General features: G+C 54.4%; 3 long non-coding RNA genes across 3 annotated transcripts; all 3 read left to right on the top strand.

Annotated features, from left to right (window-relative positions):
• The first annotated feature begins 11,452 nt into the window (after nucleotides 1-11,452).
• On the top strand, nucleotides 11,453-13,483 carry LOC135330349 (uncharacterized). The gene is made up of 8 exons (XR_010392329.1): nucleotides 11,453-11,506; nucleotides 11,602-11,664; nucleotides 11,752-11,807; nucleotides 11,900-11,954; nucleotides 12,036-12,091; nucleotides 12,191-12,291; nucleotides 13,196-13,260; nucleotides 13,340-13,483. It is a non-coding gene; the product is annotated as an uncharacterized LOC135330349 (long non-coding RNA).
• Nucleotides 13,484-15,054: 1,571 nt separating this feature from the next.
• Nucleotides 15,055-15,990, top strand: LOC135330348 (uncharacterized). The gene is made up of 4 exons (XR_010392328.1): nucleotides 15,055-15,111; nucleotides 15,203-15,243; nucleotides 15,327-15,371; nucleotides 15,471-15,990. It is a non-coding gene; the product is annotated as an uncharacterized LOC135330348 (long non-coding RNA).
• A 483-nt stretch (nucleotides 15,991-16,473) lies between these two features.
• On the top strand, nucleotides 16,474-16,803 carry LOC135330343 (uncharacterized). Its single transcript, XR_010392327.1, has 3 exons — nucleotides 16,474-16,528; nucleotides 16,620-16,660; nucleotides 16,744-16,803. It is a non-coding gene; the product is annotated as an uncharacterized LOC135330343 (long non-coding RNA).
• Nucleotides 16,804-17,779: the final 976 nt, after the last annotated feature.

Here is a 17,779-nt window from a genome sequence, read left to right as displayed (position 1 = left end):
CTCCATATTTCTCCCTTCTTCCTCAGAGCCATTTCTTGACAGTGTAGACCCCTTAGCACTCCTCTAGTGCGCTCTGCACCCCTCTGTTCCACAGAATGGGGCCCTCCAGCTCTCTTCTGGCCCCCCAGACCCCTTAGACACCCTCTAGTCTCCTGGCAACCCCTCCAGATTTCTCCCTTCTCCCCCAGAGGCATTTCTGGACCATGTAGATATCTTAGTACCCCTCTAGTGCACTCTGGACCACTCTTTTCCACAGAATGGGGACCCCAGCTCTCTTCGGGCCCCCCAGGCCCCTTAGACAGCCTCTAGTCTCCTCGCAACCCCTCCAGATTTCTCGGTTCTTCCCCAGAGACATTTCTTGACCAAGTAGACCCCTTAGCAACCCTCTAGTGCGCTCTGGACCTCTCTTTGCCACAGAATTGGGCACCCCAGCCCACTTTTGGCCCCCAGACCCCTTAGACACCCTCTAGTTTCCTTGCTACCCCTCCAGGTTCAGATTTCTCCCTTCTTCCCCAGAGGCATTTCTTGACAGTGTAGACGCCTTAGCACCCCTCTAGTGCACTCTGGACCCCTCTTTTCCACAGAATTGGGCAACCCAGCACTCTTCTGGGCCCCCAGACCCCTTAGACACCCTCTAGTCTCCTGGCAACCCCTCCAGATTTCTCCCTTCTTCCCCAGAGACATTTCTGGACCATGTAGACACCTTAGGACCCCTCTAATGTGCTCTGGACCCCTCTTTTCCACAGAATGGGGCCCCCCAGCTCTCTTCTGGCCCCCCAGACCCCTTAGACACCCTCTAGTGTGCTCGCAACCCCTCCAGATTTCTCCCTTCTTCCCCAGAGGCATTTCTTGACAGTGTAGATGCCTTAGCACCCCTCTAGTGCACTCTGGACCACTCTTTTCCACAGAATGGGGACCCCAGCTGTCTTCGGGCCCCCCAGGCCCCTTAGACAGCCTCTAGTCTCCTCGCAACCCCTCCAGATTTCTCCCTTCTTGCTCAGAGCCATTTCTTGACAGTGTAGATGCCATAGCACTCCTCTAGTGCGCTCTGGACCCCTCTTTTCCACAGAATGGGGCCCTCCAGATATCTTTGGGACCTCCAGCCCCCTTAGACACCCTCTAGTCTCCTGGCAAGCCCTCCAGATTTCTCCCTTCTTCCTCAGAGCCATTTCTTGACAGTGTAGATGCCTTAGCACCCCTCTAGTGTGCTCTGGACCCCTCTTTTCCACAGAATGGGGCCCCCCAATTCTCTTCTGGCCCCCCAGACCCCTTAGATACCCCCTAGTCTCCTCGTAACCCCTCCAGATTTCTCCCTTCTTCCCCAGAGGCATTTCTGGACCATGTAGATGCCTTAACACCCCTCTAGTGTGCTCTGTACTCCTTTTTCTCACAGAATTGGGACCCACACATATCTTCTCGGCCTGTACCCCATTGGACATCCTCTAGTCTTCTCGCAACACCTCCATATTTCTCCCTTCTTCCCCAGAGGCATTTCTTGACAGTGTAGACACCTTAGCACCCTTCTAGTGCACTCTGGAGCCCTCTTTTCCACAGAATGGGGCCCGTTAGCTCTGGTCAGGCCCCCCAGGCCCCTTAGACACCCTCTAGTCTTCTCCCAACCCCTCCAGATTTCTTCCTTCTCCCCCAGAGGCATTTCTAGACCATGTAGACCTGTTAGAACCCCTCTAGTGTGCTCTGGACCCCTCTTTTCTATACAGTTGTGTCCCCTAGATATCTTTGGGACCTCCAGACCCCTTAGACCCCTTGTAGTCTACTAGCAATCCCTCCAGATTTCTCCCTTTTTCCCCAGAGGCGTTTCTTGACAGTGTACACGCCTAAGCACCCCTCTAGTGCACTTTGGATCCCTCTTTTCCACAGAATTGGGCCCCCCAGCTCTCTTCTGGCCTCCAGAGCCCTTAGACACCCTCTAGTCTCCTGGCAACCCCTCCAGATTGCTGCCTTCTTCCCCAGAGCCATTTCTTGACAGTGTAGACGCCTTAGCACCGCTCTAGTGTGCACTGGAGTCCTCTGTTACAGAGAATTGGGCCCCCAGCTCTCTTCTGGGCCCCCAGACCCCTTAGACACCCTCTAGTCTCCTCGCAACCCCTCCAGATTTCTCCCTTCTTCCCCAGAGGCATTTCTTGACAGTGTAGACGTGTTAGCACCCCTCTAGTGCGCTCTGGACCCCTCTCTTCCACAGAATGCGGCTCACCACTTCTCTTCGGAAACCTCAGCCCCCTTAGACATCCTCTAGTCTCCTCGCAACCCCTCCAGATTTCTCCCTTCTTCCCCAGAGCCATTTCTTGACAGTGTAGACACCTTAGCACCCCTCTAGTGCGCTCTGCACCCCTCTGTTCCACAGAATGGGGCCCTCCAGCTCTCTTCTGGCCCCCCAGACCCCTTAGACCCGCTCTAGTCTCCTCGCAACCCCTCCAGATTTCTCCCTTCTTCCCCAGAGGCATTTCTTGACAGTTTAGACCACTTACCACTCCTCTAGTGCGCTCTGGACCCCTCTTTTCGACACAGTTGTGCCCCCCAGATATCTTTGGGACCTCCAGCCCCCTTAGACACCCTCTAGTCTGCTGGCAACCCCTCCAGATTTATCCCTTCTTCCCCAGAGACATTTCTTGACAGTGTAGACACCTTAGCACCCCTCTAGTGCGCTCTGGACCCCTCTGTTCCACAGAATGGGGCCCCCCAGCTCTCTTCTGGCCCCCCAGACCTGTTAGACATCCTCTAGTGTGCTCGCAACCCCTCCAGATTTCTCCCTGCTTCTCCAGAGCCATTTCTTGACAGTGTAGACGCCTTAGCACCCCTCTAGTGCGCTCTGCACCCCTCTGTTCCACAGAATGGGGCGCTCCAGCTGTCTTCGGGCCCCCCAGGCCCCTTAGACACCCTCTAGTCTCTTCGCAACCCCTCCAGATTTCTCTCTTCTTCCCCAGAGCCATTTCTGGACAGTGTAGATGCCTTAGCACCCCTCTAGTGCACTCTGGACCCCTCTTTTCTACACAGTTGTGCCCCCCAGATATCTTTGGGACCTCCAGCCCCCTTAGACACCCTCTAGTCTCCTGGCAACCCCTCCAGATTGCTCCCTTCGTCCCCAGAGGCAGTTATTGACAGTGTAGATGCCTTAGCACCCCTCCAGTGCGCTCTGGAGCCCTCTTTATCACAGAATTGGGCCCCCCAGCTCTCTTCTGGGCCCCCAGCCCCCTTAGACACCCTCTAGTCTCCTCGCAACCCTTCCAGATTTCTCCCTTCTTCCCCAGAGGCATTTCTTGACAGTGTAGATGCCTTAGCACCCCTCTAGTGCGCTCTGGACCCCTCTTTTCTACACAGTTGTGCCCCCCAGATATCTTTGGGACCTCCAGACTCATTAGACACCCTTTAGTCTCCTCGCAACCCCTCCAGATTTCTCCCTTCTTCCCCAGAGGCATTTCTAGACAATGCACACAACTTAGCACCCCTCTAGTGGGCTCTGGTCCCCTCTTTTCCACAGAATAGGGCCCCCCAGCTCTCTTCTGGCCCCCCAGACCCCTTAGACACCCTCTAGTCTCCTCGCAACCCCTCCAGATTTCTCCCTTCTTCCCCAGAGGCATTTGTTGACAGGGTAGGTGCCTTAACACCCCTCTAGTGCACTCTGGACCCCTCTGTTACACAGACTTGGGCCCCAGATCTCTTCGGGCCCCGCAGACCGCTTAGACACCCCCTAGTCTCCTCACAACCCCACCAGGTTTCTCTCTGCTTCTCCAGAGGCATTTCTTGACAGGGTAGATGCCTTAGCACCCCTCTAGTGCACTCTGGACCACTCTTTTCCACAGAATGGGGACCCCCAGCTCTCTTCTGGGCCCCCCAGGCCCCTTAGACACACTCTAGTCTCCTCGTAACCCCTACAGATTTTTCTCTTCTTCCCCAGAGCCATTTCTGGACAGTGTAGATGCCTTAGCACCCCTCTAGTGCGCTCTGGACCCCTCTTTTCTACACAGTTGTGCCCCCCAGATATCCTTGGGACCTCCAGCCCCCTTAGACATTCTCTAGTCTCCTGGCAACCCCTCCAGATTTCTCCCTTCTTCCCCAGAGCCATTTCTGAACCATGTAGACTCCTTAGCACTCCTCTAGTGCACTATGGACCCCTCTTTTCCACAGAATTGGGCCCCCCAGCTCTCTTCTGGGCCCCCAGACCCCTTAGACACCCTCTAGTCTCCTCGCAACCCCTCCAGATTTCTCCCTTCTTCCCCAGAAGCGTTTCTGAACCATGTAGACGCCTTAGCACCCCTCTAGTGCGCTCTGGACCCCTCTTTTCCACAGAGTTGGGCCATCCAGATATCTTTGGCACCTCCACACCCTTTAGACACGCTCTAGTCTCCTCGCAACCTCTCCAGATTTCTCCCTTCTTCCCCAGAGCCATTTCTTGACAGTGTAGACCCCTTAGCACCCCTCTAGTGCGCTCTGGACCCCTCTGTTCCAAAGAATGGGGCTCCCCACCTCTCTTCGGAAACCTCAGCCCCCTTAGACACCCTCTAGTCTCCTCTCAACCCCTCCAGATTTCTCCCTTCTTCCCCAGAGGCATTTCTTGACCATGGAGACACCTTAGCACCCCTCTAGTGTGCTCTGGACCCCACTTTTCCACAGAATGGGGACCCCAGCTGTCTTCGGGCCCCCGAGGCCCCTTAGACCCCCTCTAGTCTCCTCGCAACCCCTCCAGGTTTCTCCCTTCTTGTCCAGAGCCATTTCTTGACAGTGTAGACCACTTGCCACCTCTCTAGTGCCTTCTGGACCCCTCCTTTCCACAGAATGGGGCCCCCCAGATGTCTTTGGGCCCCTCAGACTCCTTAGACACTCTCTAGTCTCCTCGCAACCCCTCCAGATTTCTCCCTCCTTCCCCAGAGGAATTTCTTGACAGTGTAGACACCTTATCACCCCTCTAGTGCACTCTGGACCCCTCTTTACCACAGAATGGGCTCCCCAGCTCTCTCTTGGCCCCCCAGACCCCTTAGACACCTTGCAGTCTCCTCACAACCCCTCCAGATTTCTCCCTTCTTCCCCAGAGGCATTTCTTGACAGTGTAGATGCCTTAGCACCCCTCTAGTGCGCTTTGGACCCCTCTTTTCCACAGAATGGGGCCCCCGAGCTGCCTTCTGGCCCCCGAGACCCCTTAGACACCCTCTAGTCTCCTGGCAACCCCTCCAGATTTCTCCCTTCTTCCCCAGAGACATTTCTGGACCATGTAGACGCCTTAGCACCCCTCTAGTGTGCTCTGGACCCCTTTTTTCCACAGAATGGGGCCTCCAGCTCTCTTCTGGCCCCCCAGGCCCCTTAGACACCCTCTAGTCTCCTCGCAACCCCTCCAGATTTCTCCCTTCTTCCCCAGAGGCATTTCTTGACAGTTTAGACCACTTACCACTCCTCTAGTGCGCTCTGGATCCCTGTTTTCTACACAATTGTCCCCCCCAGATATGTTCTGCTCCCCCAGACCCCTTAGACACCCTCTAGTCTCCTGGCAACCCCTCCAGATTTCTCCCTTCTTCCCCAGAGGCATTTCTTGACAGTGTAGACGCCTTAGCACCCCTCTAGAGTGCGCTGCACCCCTCTGTTCCACAGAATGGGCCCCCCAGCTCTCTTCTGGCCCCCAGGCCCATTAGACACCCTCTAGTCTCCTCACAACCCCTCCAGATTTCTCGCTTCTTCTCCAGAGGCATTTCTGGACAGTGTAGACGCCTTAGCACACCTCTGGTGCACTCTGGAACCCCTTTTTCCACAGAATTAGGCCACCTGGCTGTCTTCTGGCCCCCCAGACCCCTTAGACAACTTGTATTCTACTCGCAATCCCTCCAGATTTCTCCCTTCTTTCCCAGAGGCATTTCTGGACTATGTAGACGACCCAGCACCCCTCTAGTGCGCTCTGGAGCCCTCTTTTCCACAGAATTGGGCCCCCTAGCTCTTTCTTGGCCCCCAAGACCCCTTAGACACCCTCTAGTCTCCTCGCAAGCCCTCCAGATTTCTCCCTTCTTCCCCAGAGGCATTTCTGGACCATGTAGGCGCCTTAGCACCCCTCTAGTGTGCTCTGGAGCCCTCTTTTCCACAGAATGGGACCCCCCAGCTCCCTTCGGGCCCTCCAGACCCTTTAGACACCCTCTAGTGTCCTCGCAACCCCTCCAGATTTCTCCCTTGTTCCCCAGAGGCAATTCTGGACCATGCAGACACCTTAGTACGCCTCTAGTGCGCCCTGGACTGCTCTTTTCCACAGAATCAGAACCCCAGCCCCTTTAGACACCCTCTAGTCTCCTGGCAAGCCCTCCAGATTTCTCCCTTCTTCCCCAGAGCCATTTCTTGACCATGTAGACGCCTTAGCACCCCTGTACTGTGCTCTGGAGCCCTCTCTTCCACAGAATGGGGCCCCCCCACCTGTCTTCTGGCCCCCCAGCCCCCTTAGACACCCTCTAGTCTCCTCGCAACCCCTCCAGATTTCTCCCTTCTTCCCCAGAGGCATTTCTGGACCATGTAGACACCTTAGCACCCCTCTAGTGTGCTCTGGAACCCTTTTTTCCACAGAATGGGCCCCCCCCCCAGCTGTATTCTGGGCCCCCAGACCCCTTAGACACCCTCTAGTGTCCTCGCAACCCCTCCAGATTTCTCCCTTCTTCCCCAGAGGCATTTCTGGACCATGTAGATGCCTTAGCACCCCTCTAGTGCGCTCTGGAGCCCTCTTTTCCATGGAATGGGGCCCCCTAGCTCTCTTCTGGCCCCCCAGACCCCTTAGACACCCTCTAGTCTCCTCGCAACACCTCCAGATTTCTCCCTTCTTGCTCAGAGGCATTGCGTGATGATGTAGACGCCTTAACAGCTCTCTACTGTGCTCTGGACCCCTGTTTTCCACGGACTTGGGTCACCTGGCTGTCTTCTGGCCCCCTAGGCCCCTTAGACACCCTCTAGTCTCCTTGCAACCCCTTCAGATTGCTCCCTTCTTTTCCAGAGGCATTTATTGACAGTGTACACGCTTTAGCACCCCTCTAGTGCGCTCTGGATCCCTCTTTACCACAGAATGGGGCCCCCCAGCTCTCTTCTGGCCTTCCAGACGCCTTAGATACCCTCTAGTCTACTCGCAACCCCTCCAGATTTCTCCCTTCTTCCCCAGAGGCATTTCTTGACAGTGTATACGCCTTAGCACCCTTCTACTGTGCTCTCAACAACTCTTTTCCACTGAATTGGGCCACCTGGCTGTCTTCGAGCCCTAATGCGATTAACCTTTTTTTTGCCTCAGAGCTCCATTTTGGATATCTAGAGTACTTTAGGACCCTGTTAGAAGCCTCAGAATTCCTGTTGAGCTTTTCTTCATGCTGTGGAGCCCTTTTTTGTTCCCCTACCAGACTTAGCAGCCCTCTGTTCTGCTTTGGCCTCATCTCTTGTGCTTTTATTTTTCCGTGCAGAGCTCTCTTTGTCCTCCAGACCCCTCAGCACCCCTCCAGTCCCCTCAGCAGGCTTGTAAAGGCCTTTGTCATGATCCAAAGCTGTGTTTTGGATCTCCAGTTCCCTTAGGACCCCTATAGTGCACTGAGAACCCGTCTGGAGGCCTTTGTTGTGCCCCACAGCCCTGTTTTGGTCATCTGCATAGTATGAGAGCCTTCCTGTCTCCTCAGAGCACCTGCTGAGGTCAGTCACGTTAGCCAGTTTCGGTTTTTTTGCCATTTAGTCCCCTTAGGAGCCCTCTGGTCTGCTGAGAACCACTCCTGGGGTGTGGTGCTTGTTCTGCACCAGAGCTGTCCTCTGGCTGCACAGCCCCCTTTGGAATTCTCTAGTCTGCTCAGAAGCCCTTCAGATTTCTTCCTTGTTCTCTCGAGTCATTCCTTGGCCATGCAGGCTGCTTAGCACCTCTCTAGTGGCCTCTGGACTACTCTTTTGTCCTTCCTTGTTCCCTAGAGCTGTCTTTTGGCTATTTCCTTTAGGAGTTATTTAGTGGTCTCAGAATTCTTCCTGAGCCCTCTCTTATGCCCTAGAGTGCTGTTTTCATTGTTTAGGTGCCTGAGTACCCATGTTTTCTTCTGAACCCCTTTGGAGGCTTTACTTGTTCTCTTCTGCCTTCTTTTAGTTGCTCTCTAGTCTGCGTAAGAGATATCTAATCTGCTCTGGATTCTTCTTTAGAGCTTTGTTGTGCTGCATAGACCTCTATTGGTCCTGTAGAGCTCTGAGGAACCCCTTTAGTTTACTCTGGACTACTCTGTCAGTCTTTCTTTTGTGCCTGAGCTCTGTTTTGGCCCTTTAGTCCTTGTGTGACCGCTGTCATCCATTCATAACTGCTTCTGGAAGCCTTTGTTGCGCCCCAGACCCCTGCGTGGGTTCTCCAGCCCTCTTAGCATCCCTCTTCCCTCCTCGTGCGCGTCCTCCACTTAGGCATACAGAGGTAGTATTCCCGTGGGGAACGCTCCATTCCACCCAGTGGCCCCTTTTTCTAAGCACTCTAGGTACTATACAGGAAATACCCCTGTTTGGAAGTACTCACATTACAGAAGCAGCGTTGTTCCGGGGGGTTATTTAGATATCTTGGTTTGCCCTAGAGGAAATGCTGTCTTCCTACAACAGCTGTATTCAATACAGGTGTGAACCAATTAGAGCAGTGTGGTGTAGCGTTCCCTTTATAGGTTATGTGGAATCTTGTAGTTTTCTTTCTAAGCCTAAGTAGAACTGATTTCTAGTTTTCAGTGTAAAGGCTAGTGCTAGTTAGGGTAAAAGAATTTAATAACAGACCTCCTGGTATTATGGATATAGTATATGAAGTCTTAGTAACAAAGAAGATGGTCCATTTTATCCAAGAGGTCTGTTTAGCCTTTCTGTGCTCTGCAGCCTAGCTACAGAGTGGAAGCAAAAGCCTTGCTCTTCCCTAGCCCTCTGTCTTTATGGCTGGCAGTGCTTTGCCCCTCCCCTTCCCAGGGCTTGTGGGTAGGGCAGTGGGCGGGGCTAGGGGTACATAAAGCGAGGGCCTGGTGGCAGGGAGTTCATTCTGCATTTGCTGTCCTTTGGGGTTAGTGGTCTGGACTTGCCTCGGCGAATAGCAGCATTTGAAGAAGCAAAGGTATGCAGGAAGAGTTATTGCTGCATTTGGAGATGCAAAGGCTGTTCCTTAAGATTAGAGCAACGGGATGGCTGAAGGTGGAGCCGTAAGCCTGCCAGAAAATCGCTTAAAGCAGGCAGTTTTGGTTTTGCGTCGGTGTCTCGGCGCGGGGCGTTCAGGGGTGGAAGAGGGCTTCCGCGTCTGCAGTCGTATCTTTTGTTAATCATCAGTATTGTTTTGTTGCGTTTCTGTGTTTATTGCGGAAGGGATGCAGCTTCATCGCTTGGCTCTTTGAAGATGATGACACTCGAAGAATTGTTTGTCCCTCAGCTGGATTGCAGAGAAAAGGACAGAACAGGGGTCCCCGGAAAACATTTCCATCTACGTTTCCGCTCTACGTAGTGCTTGTGTGCCTTATGTCCAGTAATGTGGATGCATGTGAGATATCGTTCTCGTCAGCTACTCTGGTTTCCGGCTTGCTTGCCGGATGTTCTGCTGCTCCTCAGAAATATTGTCAGCTCTGTTCCAAGAGGAAGTGAGTAAGTTTTTTTTGTAGTATGCAGAGTTATGGAAGAGTCTAGACTTTATGTGAAGAGTGTGAAGAGCCAAGTGAGCATTCTTCCTGCCTGGAAGTGCAGTATGATGAGAAAGGAAGTCACATCTTTGGAAACTAAGTGCAGCTGTGAGTAAGTCCATGTGTCTGAAGGGGTCAAAAAGCAACCTCCTGCAAGCTAACGAATTCACCTCTTTTCTTGTCCAAGCCTCAGTGCTGAGAGAGGAAAAAAACTGCTGGCCTTCTCGGGACCGGCAGGAAACAATTTGCAGTCTCGCCTGGCAGCTCTTTTCTTTCATCTGTGCCTGCGAACCCACTGCCATCTGCTCTTTTGTGGCTCTGCTTCTGACTGCTACCGTGGCTTCTGGGGCTGTCCGCTTTGCTTTTTCAGATACCTTGCGGGCCTTTTCCAGGCATGCCTGAGGATTTGAGGTGAGGTAGAATGGGTGAGTGTAATGGCGTGTCAGTTGTTTTACGGCTAGTCCGCAGTGCCTAGGAGAAGAGTAATTTTGTTGTTTTGTTTTTTGCAGGTGCCATGGGATTACTTTCAGTCAGGATGTGGGAGTATCGCTTTGGCGCGGTGCGGGTGAATGGAGCGACAACGGCGGTTTGGAGAGGCACGCTCTTGCAGATGAGCATGGAGGTGCCCGGCACGGGGGGTGACTGCTTGCGCTTTGGTTTGGCAGGTGATGAAGGTGAGCGAAGGAAGATTAGAGAGGATGTGGCTGCCGTTGAATGATGCCTCTTAAGGATCAAAAGTGACCTGACTGCCCCCCCCCCCCCGCCCCCAGCCCTGGAAAAGCTAAGGTGAGGGGCAAAGGGTGTTGGGGTTGTCTTCATTCTGTGCATGCGTGCTGATATTCAGTGTAGTAGGGAGGGCTGCTCTGGATGAGTGGTGTGTGAGGCAGAGGTGGTGGGGTGCGCATGGCAGAAAGTGAGGGTGTGGTACGTAGGGCAGCTCCAGCCTGTGTCTGTGTTGTTGTGTAGTCTATGTGGTGTGTGTTATAGCTGTGCTATCTTTTGCTCAGGTCTTGATGTTGCTCTTGCTCTTTGTGCTCAACGAGCACAGCCCACGCTCCACAGCGCCATCGCGGCAGGCATCTGCCGTCTTTTGCCCGGCCTCAGTCATCGGCATCGCTCCAGCGGATCGCGTCTCGTCCCGTGCGGGCAGCCGAAAGGGGCGGTCCGTCGCTCCGGCTTTGCATCGTGACCATTTGCGGCCGCTCATCTTCGGGGTCATTGTCGAGGCCTTTTTGCCTGCCCCTCTTCTGTTTTTGCTCTTGTTTTTCATCTTCTTGGCATCCTTTCAGGGTTCTTCCCTGTATCGCCGCAGCCTCGGGTCTTCCCGGCCGGGTGCTTCAGCATCGGTCGTCCCGGCTTTGCGGGCCGCTTTCCATCCCGGGCAGTGGCGTTTGACTCTTTTCTGGGCTCATCCGGAGCAGCAGAGCCGCACGGTCATGGCATCGTAGGGCTTTCTGGCTGGTAGCATCTTATGCGTGGGAATAGTTCTTTTTGCGTACGGCTTTCCTGCATGTTTGTGTCTGATGCTTGTACCTATGTGTGTTTGTTTTGTGTCTAATGCTTGTCTGTGTGTGTGGGGATGGAGCTGCTTTGCCTGCGGTTATTAGCAATGGTAGCGTATGGAGCGTGGCAGCGATGGCCCGGAATGGTGATCGGTCAGTGTCCGTGTGCTCCAGTTTATGTTGCTTTTTGCAGATGCAGAGCAGTGTTCCAAGTGGGTCCAAGGGCGCTGGAAGGAAGGGGCATGCCCCAAGAAGGTGAGCTAGAGATTTGGTGTTGGAAGGAGAGTGTTGCAGTCAGTGGGTTGCCCGGTTAATTTTTGCTTTGTGCTTGTAGGCGTGGAGCCTTGCGGGGAGCAGGTCGCTCACATCCAGGAGGAGCTGGGCGAGGTGAGCATCAGTCTGGGTGAGGACGTAGAGCCCGGCGTAGGGCCGTCATCTCATCGGCGCCGTCCCCATTGCCCGGCGCCGTTCCTGTTTTACAGGTGTGTGGCAGACCTCGGCGTGGGGAGCCGTAGCCCGGCAGTCGGGATGGGAGAGCGGAGCAGGTAAAGGTATTGTAGCGAGGTAATGTTGTGCATGGGGTGTGGTTTTTGGCATGACCTCAAGGTGTGGTCTTCTCTGTGGTTTTGCAGGCATTGCAGGAAGTTTTGGAGAGGAGAAGCTGAGCGGCAACGAGGAGCCTGAGCAGGTGAGAAGGGAAGCTTGTCTGCCTGAGTTTTATTATGCGGTAGGGTGCTGCTGGCCTGCCTCTCGGTGATGTGTTTTGCTCTGCTTTTTCAGGTACGGTGCAGGCCTTTCCCAGGCGTGGCTGAGGATTTGAGGTGAAGTAGAATGGGTGCGTATAATGGTGTGGCAGTAGTTGTAGGGCTAGTCCGCACTGCCTAGCAGAAGAGTAATTTTGCTTTGCTTTTTCCAGATGCCATGGGCAGCCTCACAGCCACAGTGCTGGAGCGTGGCTTTGGCACAGTACAGGTGAGTGCGATGATAATGGTGGTTTGGAGGAGGGTGCTCTCGCAGATGTGGCTGGAGCTGACCGGCAAGGGGGTCACTGCTTGTGCTCTGGTTTGGCAGGTGATAAAGGCAACTGTGGTGACTGAAGGGAGATCAGCGCGGATGCGGCTGCCATTGAGGATGGCTCTTGAGGACCGATGGTGATGCCCAGCATTTGAACAGTTAAGTTGAGGGGCAAGGGGTATCAGGGGTGTCTTAACTCTGTGTGTGTGTGTGTGTGTGTGCACGCTGATGTTCAGTGTAGAGCGGAGGGCTGTTCTGGATGAGTGGGGTATGTGTGAGGCAGAGGTGGTGAGGTGCGCATGGCAGAAAGTGAGGGTGCGGTAGGCGGGGCAGCTCCAGCCTGTGTCTGTGTTGTTGTGTAGTCTATGTGGTGTGTGTTGTAGCTGTGCTATCTTTTGCTCAGGTCTTGATGTCGCCCTTGCTCTTTGTGCTCAAGGAGCACGGCCTACACTGTGGAGCGCTAGCATTGTAGGCCTCTGTCATGTTTTGCTGGCTTGACTCATCAGCATCGCACCCACGGATGGTGTCTCGTCACGTGCAGGCAGCCGAAGGGGGCGGTCCGTGCCTCCGGCTTTGCATCGTGCCCATCGATCTTTGCGGCCACCGTCGAGGCCTCGTCGGCCGCTCTTGTTCCGAGGCCGCTCTTGTTTTGCGTCTCACCGGTGCCCTTTCAGGGTTTTCTTCCCTGCGTCATCACGGCCTCAGGTCTTCCTCGCTGGCCTCTTCCGCGTGGCCGTTCCTCGCTTTGCCGGCCGCTTTCCATCCCGGGCGTTGACATCTTAGTCTTTTCTGGGCTCGTCCAGAGCATCAGAGCCGCAGGGCTGTGGTGTCATCAGATACCATGTGGAACGCATTGGAATAGTTCTTTTTGCATAGGGCTTTCCTTCATGTTTGTGTCTAATGTTTTTTTTTTTTTGGTCTGTCTGTGTGTGTTTGGAGCTGCCTTGCTTGTGGGTGTTAGGAATGGTGGTGTGCGGAGTGTGTCAGTGATGGACTGGAATGGTGATTTGTCAATGTCTGTGTGCTCCACTTTATGTTGTTTTGTTTTGTTGTTTTTTGCAGATGCTGAGCAGTGTTCCGAGTGGGCCCAAGGGAGCTGGAGGAAGAAAGGGGCATGCCCCAAGAAGGTGAGCTAGAGATTTGGTGTTGGAAGGAGAGTGTTGCGGTCAGTGGGTTGCGCGGTTAATTTTTGCTTTGTGCTTGTAGGCGTGGAGCCTTGCGGGGAGCAGGTCGCTCACATCCAGGAGGAGCAGGGTGAGGTGAGCATCAGTCCGGGAGCGGACGTAGAGCCCGGCGTAGGGCCATCACCTTGTCGGCGCTGTCCCCGTCGCCCAGCGCCGTTCCTGTTTTACAGGTGTGTGGCGGACCTCGGTGTGGGGAGCTATAGCCCAGCAGTTGGGATGGGAGAGCGGAACAGGAAAAGGTGTGGGAGCGAATGCCTGATGTGGATGGGCTGTGGTGTTGCGGGCATCGCCTGAGTGTGTGATTTCTCTCTGTGCTTGCAGGTTTTGCGGGAAGTTGTGGAGAGAAGCAGCTGAGTGCTGAGAAGAGCCTGAGCAGGTGAGCGGGGGAGCTTGTTGGGTCTGATTTTATTGTGGGGTGGGTGGTGTTGGGCTGCCTGTCGGTGATGCCTTTTTCTCTGTTTTTTCAGGTCTGCTGTGGGCCTTTCCCAGGCGTGGCTGAGACTTTCAGGTGAGTGGATTGGAGCTGGATGTTGTAGGGCTGGTGAGCGCTGCCTGGCAGAAGAGTCACTTTGTTATTTTGTTTTCTTCCAGGTGCCACGGGCTTCCTCCCCAGGCATTGGAGTTGTTGTGGTGCAGGTGAGTGGAGCGCCGATGGCGCTTTGGTGGAGGGTGCCCTTGCAGATGGGGATGGAGCTGACTGGCAAGGGGGTGACTGCTTGTGCTCTGGTTTGGCAGGTGATGAAGGCAAATGTGGTGAGCAAAGGAAGATCAGTGTGGATGCGGCTGCTGCTGAGGATGGCTCTTGAGGACCGGTGACCTACAGCACTGCCACAGTTAAGTTGAGGGGCAAAGGGTGTTGGGGCATCCTCAGTTTCTGTGTATGTGTGTGTGCGTGCTGATGTTCAGTGTAGAGTGGAGGGTTGTTCTGGATGAGTGGTGTGTGTGAGGCAGAGGCAGTGGGGTGTGCATGGCAGAAAGCGAGGGTGGGTGTCAGGCAGGGCAGCTCCAGCCTGTGTCTGTGTTGTTGTGTAGTCTATGTGGTGTGTGTTGTAGCTGTGCTATCTTTTGCTCAGGTCTTGATGTTGCTCTTGCTCTTTGTGCTCAAGGAGCACAGCCTATGCTCTGCAGCAGTAGCGTGGCAGGCATCCATTGTCTTTTGCCTGGCCAGACTCATCAGCATTGCTCCAATGGACTACGTCTTGTTCTGCATAGGCAGCTGAAAGGGGTGGTCTGTGACTCTGACTGTGCATCGTGGCCGTTTGCGGTCCGTCATAGTCGTGGCCACCGTTGAGGCCTCATCGGCCGCACCTCTTCCGGGGCCGCTCTTGTCTTGCGTCTCGCTGGCGCCCTTTCAGGGTTTCCTTCCCTGCGTCATCATGGCCTCGGGTCTTTCTCGCCGGCCTCCTCTGCGTCAGTCTTCTGAGCTTTGCCGGTCCCTTTCCATCCTGGGCATTGACGTTTGACTCTTTTCTGGGCTCGTCCAGAGCCTCGGCCCTACGATGCCACCACCGTGTGGCTCTTCCTGGCCAGTAGTGTCTTATGTGTGGGAATAGGTTTTTTTTGTGTAGGGCTGTCCTCTGTGTTTGTGTCTGCTGTTTGTTTGTCTGTGTGTTTTTGGGGCTGGAGCTGCCTTGCCTGTGGGTGTTAGCCATGGTGGTGTGTGGAGTGTGTCCGTGATGGACTGGAGTGGTGGTGTTGCAGGCATCGCCTGAGCACGTGATTTCTCTCTGTGCTTGCAGGTTTTGTGGGAAGTTGTGGAGAGAAGCAGCTGAGTGCTGAGAAGAGCCTGAGCAGGTGAGCGGGGGAGCTTGTTGGGTCTGATTTTATTGTGGTGTGGGTGGTGTTGGGCTGCCTGTCGGTGATGCCTTTTTCTCTGTTTTTTCAGGTCTGCTGTGGGCCTTTCCCAGGCGTGGCTGAGACTTTCAGGTGAGTGGATTGGAGCTGGATGTTGTAGGGCTGGTGAGCGCTGCCTGGCAGAAGAGTCACTTTGTTATTTTGTTTTCTTCCAGGTGCCACGGGCTTCCTCCCCAGGCATTGGAGTTGTTGTGGTGCAGGTGAGTGGAGTGCCGATGGCGCTTTGGTGGAGGGTGCCCTTGCAGATGGGGATGGAGCTGACTGGCAAGGGGGTGACTGCTTGTGCTCTGGTTTGGCAGGTGATGAAGGCAAATGTGGTGAGCAAAGGAAGATCAGTGTGGATGCGGCTGCTGCTGAGGATGGCTCTTGAGGACCGGTGACCTACAGCACTGCCACAGTTAAGTTGAGGGGCAAAGGGTGTTGGGGCATCCTCAGTTTCTGTGTATGTGTGTGTGCGTGCTGATGTTCAGTGTAGAGTGGAGGGTTGTTCTGGATGAGTGGTGTGTGTGAGGCAGAGGCAGTGGGGTGTGCATGGCAGAAAGCGAGGGTGGATGTCAGGCAGGGCAGCTCCAGCCTGTGTCTGTGTTGTTGTGTAGTTTATGTGGTGTGTGTTGTAGCTGTGCTATCTTTTGCTCAGGTCTTGATGTTGCTCTTGCTCTTTGTGCTCAAGGAGCACAGCCTATGCTCTGCAGCAGTAGCGTGGCAGGCATCCATTGTCTTTTGCCTGGCCAGACTCATCAGCATTGCTCCAATGGACTACGTCTTGTTCTGCATAGGCAGCTGAAAGGGGTGGTCTGTGACTCTGACTGTGCATCGTGGCCGTTTGCGGTCTGTCATAGTCGTGGCCACCGTTGAGGCCTCATCGGCCACACCTCTTCCGGGGCCGCTCTTGTCTTGCGTCTCGCTGGCGCCCTTTCAGGGTTTCCTTCCCTGCGTCATCATGGCCTCGGGTCTTTCTCGCCGGCCTCCTCTGCGTCAGTCTTCTGAGCTTTGCCGGTCCCTTTCCATCCTGGGCATTGACGTTTGACTCTTTTCTGGGCTCGTCCAGAGCCTCGGCCCTACGACGCCACGACCGTGCGGCTCTTTCTGGCCGGCAGTCTTATGTGTGGGAATAGGGTTTTTTTTGTGTAGGGCTGTCCTCTGTGTTTGTGTCTGCTGTTTGTTTGTCTGTGTGTTTTTGGGGCTGGAGCTGCCTTGCCTGTGGGTGTTAGCCATGGTGGTGTGTGGAGTGTGTCCGTGATGGACTGGAGTGGTGGTGTTGCGGGCATCGCCTGAGCACGTGATTTCTCTCTGTGCTTGCAGGTTTTGCGGGAAGTTGTGGAGAGAAGCAGCTGAGTGCTGAGAAGAGCCTGAGCAGGTGAGTGGGGGAGCTTGTTGGGTCTGATTTTATTGTGGGGTGGGTGGTGTTGGGCTGCCTCTTGGTGATGCCTTTTTCTCTGCTTTTTCAGGTCTGCTGTGGGCCTTTCCCAGGCGTGGCTGAGACTTTCAGGTGAGTGGATTGGAGCTGGATGTTGTAGGGCTGGTGAGCGCTGCCTGGCAGAAGGGTCACTTTGTTATTTTGTTTTTTTCCAGGTGCCACGGGCTTCCCCCTGGGCAGGATGTTGGCGTTTGGAGTTGTTGTGGTGCAGGTGAGTGGAGCGCCGATGGCGCTTTGGTGGAGGGTGCCCTTGCAGATGGGGATGGAGCTGACTGGCAAGGGGGTGACTGCTTGTGCTCTGGTTTTGCAGATGATGAAGGCAAATGTGGTGAGCAAAAGAAGATCAGAGGGTGTGGCTGCTGCAGAGGATGTGTCTGCTGTTGAGGATGCCTCTTGAGGAGCAACAGTGATGCAGCGCACTGCAAAAGCGAAGTGCATGGGCAAAGGGTGTTGTGGGGTGTGTGTGTGTGTGTGTGTGTGTGAGGCAGAGGCAGTGGGGTGTGCATGGCAGAAAGTGAGGGTGGGTGTCAGGCAGGGCAGCTCTAGCCTGTGTCTGTGTTGTTGTGTAGTGTATGTGGTGTGTGTTGTAGCTGTGCTCTCTTTTGCTCAGGTCTTGATGTTGCCCTTGCTCTTTGTGCTCAAGGAGCACAGCATATGCTTTGTAGTGCTAGTGCAACAGGCATCTGCTGTCTTTTGTCTGGTCTTGACCGACTCATCTGTGTTGCTCCAATGATCATCTTGTTCTGTGCAGGCAGCTGAAAGCAGCAGTCTGTCACTGTGATTCTGCATTGTTTCTGGCCAATCATCTTGGCAGCCATCATTCAGGTCTTGTTGGTTGTGTGTTTTCTGAGGCCTCTCTTATTTTGCATCCTCCTGGTGCCCTTTCAGGGTTTTCTTCCCTGTGTCATCAGAGCCTCGGGTCTTTCTTGCTGGCCTCTTCCGCATGGCCGTTCCTCGCTTTGCCGGCCCCTTTCCATCACAGATGGTGGCATCTGACTCTTTTCTGGTCTCGTGGAGAGCACCAGAGCCACACGGTCGTGGCATTGTAGGGCTTTCTGGCTGGCAGCATCTTCTGTGCTGGCATTGTTTTTTGCATGGAGGGTGTGTGTACGTGTCTGTGTGTACGTGTCTGTGTGTACGTGTCTGTGTGTACGTGTCTGTGTGTGTGTGTTTGGAGCTGCCTTGCCTGTG

Source organism: Dromaius novaehollandiae, chromosome 19 (assembly GCF_036370855.1).
Source record: "Dromaius novaehollandiae isolate bDroNov1 chromosome 19, bDroNov1.hap1, whole genome shotgun sequence".
NCBI classification, from domain to species: domain Eukaryota; kingdom Metazoa; phylum Chordata; class Aves; order Casuariiformes; family Dromaiidae; genus Dromaius; species Dromaius novaehollandiae.
This window is presented reverse-complemented; position numbering and strand designations above follow the sequence as displayed.